General features: G+C 35.7%; 1 protein-coding gene across 6 annotated transcripts in view; it reads left to right on the plus strand.

Moving 5' to 3' along the window:
* Positions 1-14,741, plus strand: part of DCAF8L2 (DDB1 and CUL4 associated factor 8 like 2) — a 171,952-nt gene that overhangs the window by 35,391 nt on the left and 121,820 nt on the right. For 4 of the 6 annotated variants that reach the window (XM_077987680.1, XM_028841748.2, XM_077987681.1 and 1 more), the window contains exon 2: positions 5,774-5,895. The gene's annotated coding sequence lies outside the window, so the exon portion shown is untranslated. Of the gene's footprint in view, positions 1-1,472; positions 1,580-5,773; positions 5,896-14,741 lie in introns of all 6 variants that reach the window. The other 2 variants (XM_028841749.2, XM_077987682.1) reach the window with 1 other exon arrangement.

Consider the following 14,741-nt stretch of genomic DNA (forward strand, 5'->3'; position numbering starts at 1 on the left):
ACTGCCTATCCGGTACTATGCTTATTACCAGGGTGGCAAAACAATCTGTATGCCAAACCCCTGTGATACACAATTTGCCTATATAACAATCGTGTGCATGTACCCCTGAACCTAAAATAAAAGTTAAAAAAACCCTAAAAAACAATAACTCGAAAAATAAATAAATAAATAAAAGAGAAGGAGCTGATGTTACTAGAGCCCAAGATCTGAGTTCCCTTCACAGGAGCTGAAAATTTAAAAGAAGGGCTTTTTGAGGGAGCAGCAGGAGTGGCTACCAAGGTGAATCTGGAGACATGAAGTGCTCATCTGACAGGAGCTAGAATCATAGAAGGAGCTGCAAGATGGGAGCTGGGACCTCAGAGGAAGGTGCTGCCTTGTGGGCTCTGCAACCACAGAATTGCTATAGACACTGATAGAGATACCTCCAGAAGCTGAGACAAAGGCTTACCCTGGCTTCTCACATCCAGTCTCCAGCCAGTGCCTCCCTGTTAGGTGAGCCCAAAAGAAGCAATTTGACAGGGATCTGGGAATGTAGTTTGCAGGAGTCATCCTTCTGTGATCTGTAGTTTAGGGCATAGCACATGAAAGGAAGGGGAGGTGGATCTCAGAGTAAAGAGGAAAATGATCAAACCACAAAGCTAGTTTTCTAGGTCACATCAAATTATCCCAGCCCCAAAAGATGATGATGAGTAAAAATTACCTAAAGTATCTAAACAGACTAATGTTAGAATAATTAACTTGATATGTCATATTTTTATTTGTTTCTCATGAAAACAAGTCACCATGTAACTTGAATAAATACACACTTGTTTCATTTATCAAGAAGTCTAAATAAGTAACACTGTATACAAAGGATGAGAAAGCAAGCTGAAATGTAGGAGGCAAAGAAAGATTCCTGCTATCATATAGGATTGATTTAAAGGCAAAAAGTAGATAAATGTGAATAAGAGTCTAAAAATAAGTCTATATCTTAGTCTTGGCCATTAAAGCTTATAAGGGACATAAATTTGAATGACAATTCCAATTGTTAGTTTTGTTAATGTCTGAATAGAGCTTTCAGAAATCAATTCTTTTGTTATGTAAAGTAGCAGCTTATAATTAGGGAAGGGGGAATTCACATTTGAAACAAAAGAATTGATTTCTAATTCTAGGTGGTGGAAAAAAATAGACAGCACCAAGAAATGTAAGGCCAAAAAAAAAAAAAAAAAAAAAAAGCTGTGAAAGATAAGTGCAAAAGAAATGGGAAAAATGCAGACTGGTATTTCATTAGAATACATAAGTAGTAAGAAGCTTGTGTTTTCTGTCTTATTATTTTTCTATAATTATCCAAGCCTATAAAATATAGAAAGAGGAATATTAGGCATATCCGGCAAGCATTTAATATATTATGTTCATTAAAAGTACCTAGCCAGTGCTATCCAATAGAATTTTCTGGCATAGTGAAATAGTTCTGTTTTTTCTTTTAAAAACAGCTTTACTGAAGTATAATTGATATGCAAATGACTGCACATGTATAATGTGCAAAATTTGATGAGTTTGGACATATGCAGACACCTATGATCCCATCACCACAGTCAAGGTAATAGACATATTCAACACCTCCCAAAGTTTTGTTGCATCCCTTTGTGTGTGTTTGATTGGTTGATTATTGTTTTTGTTGTGTGTGTGTGTGTGTGTGTATGTGTGTGTGTGTATGTGTGTGTGTGTATGCGTGTGTGTGTTAAGAATACATAACACAGGCCGGGCATGGTGTCTCACGCCTTTAATCCCAGCACTTTGGAAGGCCGAGCCAGACAGATCACGAGGTCAGGAGATTGGTGAAACCCTGTCTCTACCAAAAATACAAAAATTAGGGGGCGTGGTGGCGCGTGCCTGTAATCCCAGCTACTCGGGAGGCTGAGGCAGGAGAATCACCTGAACCAGGGAATCGGAGGTTTCAGTGAGCTGAGATCGTGCCACTGCACTCTAGTCTGGCGACAGAGTGAGACTCCATCTAAAAAAAAATAAAAAATAAAACAAAAACAAAAACAAAAAAACCAACAATGAATACGTAACATGAGATCTACTCTCTTAAATTTTAGTACAAAATACCATGTTGTTAACTATAGGCACTATGTTGTACAGCAGATCTCCAGAACTTATTCATATAGCATAACATACTTTATACCCATTGAACAACTCTCAATTTCCTCCACTTTCCAACTCTGCCAATCACTATTGTATACTTTTCCTTCCATGAATTTGACTATTATAGATACCTCATATAAGTGAAATCATGCAGTATTTGTCCTATGGCTGGCTTATTTCACTTAGCATATTGTCCTTTAGGTTCCTGCATGATCTAGCAAATGAAAGGATTTTTCTTTTTTAAAAGCTGAATAATATTCCACTAGATATGTAAGCCACATTTTCTTTATCCATTCATGAGTTGATGCCTACTTGAGTTTTTTCCATATATGGGCTATTTGAAATAATGCTGCAATGAACATGGGAATGCAGATATCTCTTAGAGATACAAATTTTATTTCCTTTGTGTATATACACATAAGTGGGATTGCTGGATCATGTGATAGTTCTATTTTTTAATTTTGAGGAAGCTCCATACTTTTTTCCATTATGACTGTACCAATATACACTCCCACCCACAGTGTATAATGGTTCTGTTTTCTCCTTACCCTTGCCAACACTTGTTGGCTCTTGTCTTTTTGATAGTAGCTATCCTATCATGTGTGAAGTGATAGATCTCATTGTAGCTTTGATTTGCATTTCCCTAATGATTAATGATGTTGATTACCTTCTCATATGCCTGTTGGCCATCTGTATGTCTTTTTTGGAGAAATATATTTTCAAGACTTTAGCCCATTTTTAAACTGGGTTGTTTGTTGTTGTTGCAGTTGAATTGTATGAGTTTATTATATATTTTAGATATTAATCCCTTGTCAGATATACAGTTGACAAATTTTTTCCCATTCTGTAGACTTTTCATTCTGCTGATCATTTCTGTGCAGAAGCTTTTTAGATTAATGTAGGCCCACTTGTCTATTTTTCCTTTTGTTGCCTGTGCTTTGAGCATCATAGCCAATAATTTATTGCCATGACAAATGTACAGCAGCTCTTCTCCTGTTTTCTTCTAGGAGTTTTGCATTTTCAGCTCTTACATTTCAGTATTTCTTTTTAAGCTGATTTTAATGTATGCTTTAAAGTAGAGGTTAAATTTCTTTGTCTTTCTTTTTTCTTTCTTTCTTTCTTTCCTTCTTCCTTTCTTTCCCTCTTTCTTTCTTTTTCTTTTGCTCTGTCTCTTTTTCCCTCCTTTCCTCCCTCCCTCTCTCCCTTCCTTCCTTCTTTCCTTCCTTCCTTCCTTCCTTCCTTCCTTCCTTCCTTCCTTCCTTCCTTTTCTCTCTCTCTTTCTTTTCTTTTTCACATCAATATCCAGTTTCCACAATACCATTTGATGAAAAGACTATCCTTTCCCCATTGTGCATTATTGGCACCCTTGTCAAAGATCACTTGACTATATGCATTGGATTATTTCTGGGCTTTTTATTCTGTTCCATTGGTCTGTATGTCTGTTTTATGACAGTACAAAACTGTTTTGATTACTGTAGCTTTATAATATATTTTGAAATCAGGAAGTATTATGCTTCCTACTTTATTCCTTCTCAAGATTATTTTAGTTATTCTGTGTCTTTTATCACTCCATATGAATTTTAGGATTGTTTTTCCTATGTCTGTAAAAAATGCCATTGGAATTTTGACAGGGGTAGCACTGACTCTGTAGGCCACTGGGTAGTATGAACATTTTAACATTAATTATTCCAATCCATTAAAATAGGATATATTCCCATTTACTTGTTTCCTATAAATTTTTTTTTTTATCAATCTTTTGTAGTTTTCAGTGCATGAGTCTTTCATATCCTTGGTTAAGTTTACTCCTAAGTATTTTATTTTCTTTTATGCTCTTGTAAAAGGGAATGTTTTCTTAATATCCTTTTTGGACAGTTCATTGTCAGTGTGTAAAAAGCTGATTTTTCTCTGTTGATTTTGTAGTCTGCAAATTTACTGAATTTAAAAACTAGTTCTAATATTTTTCTGTGGAGTCTAGGGTTTTCTATATATAGGATCATAACATCTGAAAACAGAAATAATTTTACTTCTTTCTTTATTATTAGGGTTATTGGTAAATTTCTATATACATACAACCTGCCATGACTTAATTATGAAGACATAAAAACCTTTACAAAATAATAATGAGTAAGGAGGTTGAATCAGTAATCCAAGCCTCTGAACAAAGAAAAGCCCCTGACCAGATGGCTTTACTAGTGAATTATACCAGACATTTAAAGAAGAATTAATGCCAGTTCTTGTCAAACACTTCAAAAATGCTGAAGAGAGGGGGAGACTGCCAAACTCATTTTATGATACCATCATTACATAATTCCAAAGCCAGACAAAGATACTACAAGAAGAGAAAATTACAGGCTAATATCCCTGATGAATATATATTCAAAAATCCTCAAAAAATACTAGCAAACAAAATTTAATAGTACATTAAAAATATTATGCACTATGACCAAGTGGGATTTATTCATCATAGTCCATTCAAATTGCTATAACAAAATACCATAGGTTGAGTGGCTTATAAAAAATGGAAATTAATTTCTTACAGTTCTGGAGGCTAGGAAGTCCAAGCTCAAGGCACCAGCAGATTCTATGCCTGGTGAGGCCCTGTTTCCCAATTTAGAGATGGTCATCTTATTGCTGCCTCACCACTTGGCAGAAGGAGCAAGAGAGGTCTCTGGTGTCTCTTTTATAAGGGCACTAATCACACTCATGAGAGCTCCACTCTCATAACCTAATCACATCCCAAACACCCTCTTTCAAATACCATGACATTGTGGATTAGGTTTCAACATATGAAATTTGGGGAGTGGAGGACACAAACATTAGTCTATTGCATCATCCTTGGGGTTCCAAGGATGGTTCAATATATGCAGATCAATGAATGTGATACCCAATATTAACAAAAGTAATACTAAAAATCACATGATCTTTTTAATAGAAGAAGAAAAAGCATTCGAAATAATTGAACATTATTTCATGATAAAACTAATCAACAAACTAGGTATAGAATTATGTACTTCAACATAATAAAAGCCATAGATGACAAGCTGAAATCTAACATTACACTTAATGGTGAAAAGTTGTAAGTTTTTCCTGTAAAATAAGGAAGAAGACAAGGATGCCAACTTTCACCATTTCTATTCAACATAGTACTGGAAGTTCCAACCAGAGCAATTTAGGCAAGGTAAAGAAATAAAATGAATTAAAATGTTATTTTTCTGTGTCTGTTCCATCTAATGCATAGTCATTAGCCACATGTGGCTACAAAGCAAGTGAAATATGGCTATTTTGACTGAGGAACTAAATTTTTATTTTTATTTGGTTTCACTTAATTTTCATTTAAATTTAAATAGCCAAATGTGGCCAGTGGACACATTTTTAGGCAACACAGACTATATGTATTATTCAACCTTGGAAGAAAGATATCTTCTTCCCACAATGAATAACTTAAAGTAGGACAGTTGTGTAGCACTGAGAATGTGACTCCTTCCTACTAATCAGAATAGCTGAATTATCCCTACAGTGGTTATAGCCAAATTTCCCAAATATTCATGTACCCTTTAAATTCACAGTAAACTATTTCTTCATTTTTAATGTAAGCAATTATTGGTATATACTTCCCTCTCAGAACTACCTTTTCTGTGTCCCACAGGTTTTGGTCTACTGAGCCTGAGGCCACTGGTGTCAGCCTGGTGGTAGTGCAGCTCATCTGATGCCTGGGGCTGCAGGATCCTAGCGAGTTCCTGTGACAGATCTTGGGAAACTCAATCTCAGGTAAAGCCTGGAGTCTGGGGTCATAGGGGCCTACCCAGTACTGGGTTTTAATGGGGCACACCCAGTGCTAGACCTCACAGAAAAGTGCTCGCTTCCCTCTTCTTCCTTCAAGCAGAAAGTTTCTCCCTCCATGTTGTGCTGCCTGGGGTTGGGGGAAGTGTGGAGTGGGTAATGTTAGATTTCCCTCCCTACTCTTCTTAATTGTGTCTTTTAAAAATGTATGTGCTATACCCAGGTGCTGTAATCTCTTCCTTGGTTTCCCAAGCTCTTGTAAAGGTATTTTTATGCATAAATAATTGTTCAAATGGAAGATTTTTTCAGAAACAAGTGCAGGAAAGTCCTATTCTGCCATTTTTGCTGATATCCCTCCCAGTATGGTCCATTTAAAACAGAAATCACATCATGTCTGTCTGCTCAAAACTCTCCAGCATTTTATTCAGAGCAGGTCAAGGTTTACCATGGCCTGCAAGACCCTATTTGGTTTGCATCCCCTAATTCTCTGATTTCATCTTTTGTCTACTCCTTGTTCACTCTGTCCCAGGCACATTGGCTGTTGCTCACAAACATGAGGCATTTTAGGGTCTTTGCACTTATGTCTTGCCTGAGGGTCTTTGCACTAGCTATTTCCTCTGCCTAGAACATCCTTACACAAGAGTATTGTGTACTTCCCTGATGTCTTTCTCCTATCCTTTGTGTCTTTGCTCAAGTCCCACCTCCCCAAAGATGCCTACTCCTGACCACTGTATTTAATACTGTACCTTGTTCCCAGCACACCCAACTCTCCTAATTTCCCTAACTCTGCTCTATTTGGTTTCTTTTTTTACTACAGCAGTCATCAGTTGTAACATGCTAGATCATTTATTTATTTACTATATGTATTTTTCAGTGTCTACCTTCTCTCAGTAGAATGTCAGCTCCAGGAAGGCAGTTTTTTTCACTGATATATCCCAAACACCTTGAAGGGGTCCTAACGTACAATAAACACTTTATAAAAGTATATTGAAAACATTAGCCAATGTTTGTTAATGAAGTCCATCTATCTATGATGTAAAAGTGTATATGTATACATATGCATATATATGTATAGAATGGTTTTAATGAGTTAAATTCTGTGAGTAAACATACTTGATTGTTAGTGTAACATGAAAATTGCAAAGTCAGAATTTTCTAAATGAAAGACCATAAACTTCTTTAGTAAATGTTAATTTGTTTCAAAGTATTTTAATAGTGATATAAAATCCTAGATGTGTTCAATTGGGCTGAGATAATGATATTAGAGAAAAATTATAATTTTCTTGATGCTCAAGCCCTTCCATCTTTAATTTTAATACTTACGGCACTTCATTAAAATGCAGGCTGTATTTAATTTTCCAGGAAATTTTACAGTGTAAAAGAAGAATGTATATTCAAAGCAATTTCCAGTCAAACTAGTTGAAACTTTTAGAATCTAAGCCAATAGAGCCTGTGCCTTTTCTAGATGTGAGACTGTTCTTGGCATGTTTGCAGAGGTCAGTGTAGCTTCTGAGCTACCTTTAACCCTTGCTCAGTGTGCCTGTTTCCTAAGCCCTTTATCACACTCTGTACCCTTTCCAAATTGCCAATATCAATTTCAAAGCCCCAAGGCAGACATAATATTCTCATAATATCTGACCACTGCTAACAGCTGTGGGAAGAAAACTTGCTGTTTTTAGAGCCTCTGCTTCAGTGTACGTATCCCATTTTCATCTCTCGTTTCTTAAAAGAATTATATTGCTGACAAATTTAACTTTGAGCCCATAATAAATCTTGGAAATTTTTTCTGGCAACTGCTTCAAAGCTGGTTATTTCTGATTGTGTAGTCATGGAAATCATGTTTTATCCTTAAAATGATCCTACACTTATCAATGTTAAAATTAGCATATTTTTCTCCCTTTCTGCTGGTGAAGGTCAATTTTCCCTCTTGTTTTATTGGAGAGGCTGTTTGACAACCTTGTCAAAGCTAGTATTTCCATCAAAATTTGATGAATCGACTATATCCCATCTCTATATCCACATAAATATAAACTGTTTGAGGACAAGTTTATATCCCATTCAGTTTTGTATTTTCTACAGAATTTAGCACATAATATGTGTTCCATTCCACATATTATATGCTAGCACTAACATAGTCTGGTCCTTCATTATCTCTTAACTGGATTAGAGTTATAATGTCCTAACTTGTCTCTCCACCTCTGGTTTCTTCAAAAGTTACTTGGGCTACAGACATAGTAAATTACTTGTAAGTAGTCTGGATATAACCTGTTCTGTCTACCCATACACATGCTACTCCCTCTCCCTGAAATGTCTTTCACCTTCATCTGCCTGGCTCAATCCTAAATATCCTTCCAGATTCAGTTCATATGTTACCTCCTTTGCAAAGGCATTTCTGATGCCTCAGAGTAGCCTTGTGGTTATGGGCTCAGACTCTGAAACCAGGTTGTTGGAGTTGGCTTATTTTGCCTCTTACTAGTTGCATATCCTCAGGAAAGTTACTTAACCTCTCTGTGCCTTGGTTTCCTTAACTGTAAAGAAAATAGCAACATCTTCATAGGATTGTTGTGATAATCAAATAAATTGATAGACACTGAGCAGGCTTAATCCAAAAATCTGAAACCTGAAATGTTTCAAAATCTGAAACTTTTTGAGTGCTAACAAGACATCACAAGTGGAAAATTCTACACCTGACCTCAGGTGATGGGTCACAGTGAAAATGCAGTGAAAACTTTGTTTCATGCAAGAAATTATTTCAAAATATTGCATAAATTTACCTTCAGGCTACATGTATAAGGTGTATACTAAACATAAATGAATTTTTTGTTTAGAATAGGGTGCCATCCCCAAGATATCTCATTATGTATACCTAAATATTCCAAAATCCAAATAAAATCTGAAATTTGAAACATTTCTGGTCTCAAGCATTTCACATAAGGGATACACAAACTATGTGTGTATATATATGTATATATATACACACACACACACACACACATATCTATCTATCTATCTATCTATCTATCTATCTATCTATCTATCTATCTATCTAGAGAGCGCTTAGAATAGTACCTGTTTCATAGTAAGCATGCAGGAAATGTTAGCTCTTATGAGTAGTGTAATAGATATACTGACATTATTATTTTTATTATAACTCTAGTCCCTTAAGCAGAGTTATTACATAATTTTTATCATTGCTGTTTAACATTGATTTTTAATTATTTTTACCTTGTGACCATACTGTGAGTTGACTGAGTACAGATACTTTTACTTAGTCAACTGCTGGACCTAGTACAGTGTTTAATATTCAGTAGGGCAAAATAAATATTATTTGGAGTGACTGACTAAATAAGCTGAAATATCTTCTCAATGAAACTATCAACATTTATAATGAGTAGTTCCTAATACCCACCCAAGGAATTTCATGATGAGTTTAAAGTATCATACCTAAATAGCTGTGTTGATAGTCATCATCCATCAGTACCAGGACCAGTAGCATTCACTGTACTCAATTTAATATTTTCCTCAAAACCAACCTTACTAAATAAAATGCTGTTAAGATTTGAGGAGGCCCAGACACAAAAGAATCAAGTAATTCTTTTCATTGTCATAAAAGTATTCAAGAATATAACAGACAGCTTTCTTCTGGCCAATTCAACATTTGCTCCCACTAGCCATTCTACTTCCAGGTTTAACACAAGAAAAAGAAAATGCTTCAATTATCAATAATTCAAATTGAAAGTGACACTTTTTGAAGTATTATTTTAATATTCTTGGACAATAGTCAACACCTAATGTATGAAAGCAATTTCCTTTTTCTTCTTTTTTTCTTTTCTTTATTTATTGTTGTTGTGTGTGTATGTGAGATGGAGTTTTTCTCTTGTTGCCCAGGCTGGAGTGCAATGGCGCGATCTCGGCTCACTGCAACCTCCACCTCCCAGGTTCAGGAGATTCTCCTGCCTCAGCCTCCCAAGTAGCTGGGATTACAGGCAACTGCCCCCATGCCCAGCTAATTTTTTGTATTTTTAGTAGAGACAGGGTTTCACCATGTTGGTCAGGCTGGTCTTGAACTCCTGACCTCAGGTGATCCACCTGCCCACCTCAGCCTCCCAAAGTGCTGGGATTACAGACTTGAGCCACCGCGCCTAGCCAGCAATTTCTATTAATGCCAATAAAAGCTCATAGTGTTTGATATAATTTATTTTCTTAATGAGCTATGTTGCATGAAAACCCTAGTGCTGAAATAAATTCCTTTAGGCACCTGGGCCTTACATGGTCCAATCTTCATGTTTAGAATCAACATATTCCTCTGAGCTCTAAAGCATTTATTTTATAACAATTTATTATTAAACCCATTTCATTATAACCTAAAGTCTACTACAATTGCATTTTAAATCAATCACTAACATTTAACTATCTATCAGTACATTACTTCAAATTGATCCAAAGATAGAAAGAATTAAAAACTGTGTTTATTCATTCATTTATGTAACTCCCTAGAAAATCAGACATGTTTTGTGCTAAACTTGAACAAGGAAGTGTGTATCCCCAGGATGTAATGGCTGTTGCATTGGTTCTAATATTAAGGAAAAGGGACTGAAAACTAGATATAAAGAGCCAGGTATATCAGGTGGTCTGAATGCATCTCAAACCTGAATCCATCTCTATTTAATTCTGGAAAATTAAATATAGAAGAATTTTATTGGAAGAATATTACTAGTAGCTCAAAGAGTTGAGGGGAGAGCCAGAGAATCAGGCCCAGGAAATAAGAAGGAACTAAAGAGTTGAGTAATGTTGCAGAAAAAAGAATCTTATTTACAAATGTATCTGCTGCCACTGTCCACAATCTCCTCCATGACACACAGGCACCATAGCTAGATGCAGGAAAGCAAATCATAAAATCATTTTCCTTTAGGTCACTAGGCTAAAATAGAGAATCCTTGATGATAATATCTGAGTGTTGATTTCCATGCTCTGGCCACCAGGAGACGAGAAGAGGACAGATTTTACCTTTGAGCACCTGTCATTGGGAGATGCACTATCACCTACTGAGAACCTCAGTTTAAAGGTTCTCCAAAATTAGAAAGCCACTTCACTTTCTGAGCAGCCAAAAATGACATCTGTACATTCTCAAAGTCCCAGTAACATTGTTTGAGTCATATGTAGAGCTTCACCTACAGCCTGTCTCCTCCTGAAAAATCTGATTACATGGCTTATTAAATTAACCTTTTGGTTTAAGCCAGTGTGTTTCAGGTTTATCTGTTATGTCCTATGGAGTTCCTACCACCAGCACTCAGGACTTCTGAAATTTTCTCCATTGTGGCATCCCTGTTTCAGGGATCTCCAGATCACACCAGCTTAACTTTGAGAAGTGGGTTTGTAACTTTTAATTTTCTAGTATGGTTACCACTACCCAAATATATACTCTTACCCAATCAGATTGTCTGCTTGACTGAATTTCCACATGTCACTATGTGGGTTTTCCATTAGAATGTTCTTTCCACCTTTGGGCACATGCCAACCAGGACCAGCACACAACTTCAGATGGCATCGTTCATTGCATCCAGCTCAAGCCATGGAGTACATAGCCCATAAAACTGGCTGAACATGGCAGCTTCTTCAAATTTGAGTATTGTTTGGATTATCTTTACTCGGGCTTCATTCAGAAATTATTTAGTGCAGCTTACAAAAATCTGTAAAATTAAATTAAAAATGAAATAAAATCACTTATGAATAAAAGGGGGCTCAAAATTTAAAGAAAAGAAATAACTCGCTCATAACATAGAGTCATACTTTTGTTCTCAACTTTCTAGCAGCCAACCTGCAAAGAGGAAGTATTTGTTTATCCAGGTAATATTCCCCATACATCAAAAACAATACAATTGCTTAGGGAAGCACAACTATTAATGAAATTCAAACCAGACACGATCCTCTCAAAGTTAGCTCAGATTCTCAGAGAAGTAGACACTAAGACAGGATTAAGCAAAGCAAGATTTATTGGGGAAAAATGGATATGAAGGAAAGGAGGAGGGAGCTATCAGACCACAATGCAATTTCAACACCATGAAGGAGAGATGGAAGGAAGAAAGGTTAGGTAGGAAGTCTTAGATTGCATGGTAATTTAAGGAGAGTATTAGCAAGGCTGATGAGGAATCCTTGAGCCAAAGTTGCTCACTAGAGAAGTCTTGTATCTTACTGGAATATCCCTGCTTTAGTACCCTGGTACATACCATCATTGGCTAGGAAGAGCCTGTGGAAAGTATGGTAATGGACTCAGAGCTCAACAGCTGGAGTCATTGATCAATTATGCTCCCCATAGCGGAAGATCTGAGAGCAACATTTTCATGGCTGCCACACTCCCACACTCATTTTGGTGATTGTGAAAAGATGACTACTAAATGTAATTGATTTACTTGAATCGAGCCTGGAACTTTATGTACCTTGGAAACTGACACTTCCCAATTATTTTAACCTTCATAGCCAGCTGGATTTGACCTTACTCAGATTATGCTGGCTATGAGCTTTATAAATCTTGAAATACGAGAATCCATGCCCCATGGAACTGGTGTTCTAATGAAGGTTATAGACATGTCAGGAATGAAATATAATACAAGGTGAAGGAAATGTGTGTTTAATAAAGGTATAAACAATGTATTGTGGAGGGGCAGGGAGAAATGAGATATTTCAGTTTTCAATGCACAAGTGGCTTTACAGATGAACAGTTAAGAATAGCCCAATCATTTGCATTTATTGTTTTAAATAATGAGGGCTAATACATTAATGTAGATCTGTAGGTCTCAAACTTTAGTGCACATCAGAATCATCTGGAGGACTCACTAAAACACAGATTTTTGAATCCACCCCCACCCAAAGAGTTTCTGATTCAATATATCTGGGGATGGAGCCTGAGAATGCATAACTTTAACAAGTTCCCAGGTGCTGCTAATGGTGGTCTGAGTAGCACTATAGGAGAACCAAGTGAGTAAAACAAAAACTCTGTTTTTAGAATATGAGTTACCCAAAGAATTACTCTCATACTTCTCTCTCCTTAATTAGCCTTGAACTTACATCATTACAGGATCTCTGTTAATTATATATGTACAATGGAGTACTATTCAGCCATAAAAATAATGACATCCAGTCATTTCAACAACATGGATGGAACTGAAGATCATGTTAAGTGAAATAAGCCAGGCACAGAAAGACAAACATTGCATGTTGTCACTTATGTGTGGGATCTAAACATCAAAACAACTGAACTCACGGACGTAGAGAGTAGAAGGATAATTACCAGAGGCTGGGAAGAGTAGTGAGGGGCTGGTAGGGAGGTAGGGATTGTTAATGGGTACAAAAAGTAGAAAGAATGAATGAGACCTATTTGATAGTACAACAGGGCGACTATAGTTAATAATAACTTAATTGTACATTTTAAAATCACTTAACGGATGTAATTGGATTGCTTGTAACTCAAAGGATAAATGCTTGAGGGAATGAATACCCCATTCTCCATGATGTGCTTATTTCACATTGCATGCCTGTACTTACTAAGTATCTACAACTATATATATATATATATATATATATATATATATATATATATATATACACATACATACAGGTTACATAGTAGCTTTGGTATCAAGCAAGTGTGGGTTCCAGATTGGGACTCTTGGGCTTGTTTTGTTGTTATTAATTTTTTTAATTCATTACCTCTCCCATCCCTGGCACTTTGCAACCACTCATCAATTTTCTGTCGCTGTACTTTTACCTCTTCCAGAGTGTTATATAAATGGATGCATACAGTGTGTAGATTTGGGAGTCTGGCTTCTTTCACTTACATACATTTGGCATTTATTCATGTTTATGTGTATGAACAAGTATTTTATTCATTTGTATTGCTGAGCAGTATTTCACTGTATGTATACTACACTAGTTTAGCCATTCATCAGTTGAAGGATATCATCATCATTTCCCAATTTTGGCATTTATGAATACAGCTGCTATTAATATTCAAGAATATAATCACTTCACTTAGGTAAATCCTAATAGTGGGATTTCTGGGTCATGTGGCAAGTGTGTGTTTAACTTTATAAAAAACTGCTAAACTATTTTCCAAATTGGTTGTATCATTTCACATTTCCACAGCAATGTATGAGAGATCCAGTTGCTCTACATCTTTGTCTGCCCTTCATATTTTCAGTTAATTTGTTTTATTTTAGCCATTTTAATATGTAGTGGTATTTTACCAAAAAAATATATGTATAAGTATTTCATTATCATTTTAATTTGAATTTCTCTAATGACTAATGATGCTCATATACATCTTGTTTGGTGAAATTTTGCTTTGGGGTTTCTAGTAGAGATGACTTATAACAGTCTGCCTTCAATTAATGTTATATTACTTCATTTATAGAAGGACTTGAAAATGGTACAATTTATTTCCATTTTCCCTGCCTTTGTGCTATTGTCATATAGTTTATTTCCATAGCTGTTATAGATAACACAATTTTTAATTATTTTTATTTGAAGATTTGATTATCTTTTAAAGCACTTCAGAATATAAGGAAACATCATTTTGTATTTACTCACATACTTAACCATTTCCGGTTTCTTCACTCCTTTGTGTAGATGCAGATTTTTATCTGTTAACATTTCCTTCTACCTAAAGGATTTCATTTAAAATTGCACATCTACTGGTGATGAAGTCTTTCACTTCTTGTATATTGGAATAAGCTTTTATTTCACTTTTATTTTTGAATTTTTTTTTTTTTTTTTTTTTTTTTTGCTGATTATAAGCTCTAAAGTTGATAGCTTTTTTTGCAGTAATTTGAAGATAT

This window comes from Macaca mulatta, chromosome X, assembly GCF_049350105.2.
Source record: "Macaca mulatta isolate MMU2019108-1 chromosome X, T2T-MMU8v2.0, whole genome shotgun sequence".
NCBI classification, from domain to species: Eukaryota; Metazoa; Chordata; class Mammalia; order Primates; family Cercopithecidae; genus Macaca; species Macaca mulatta.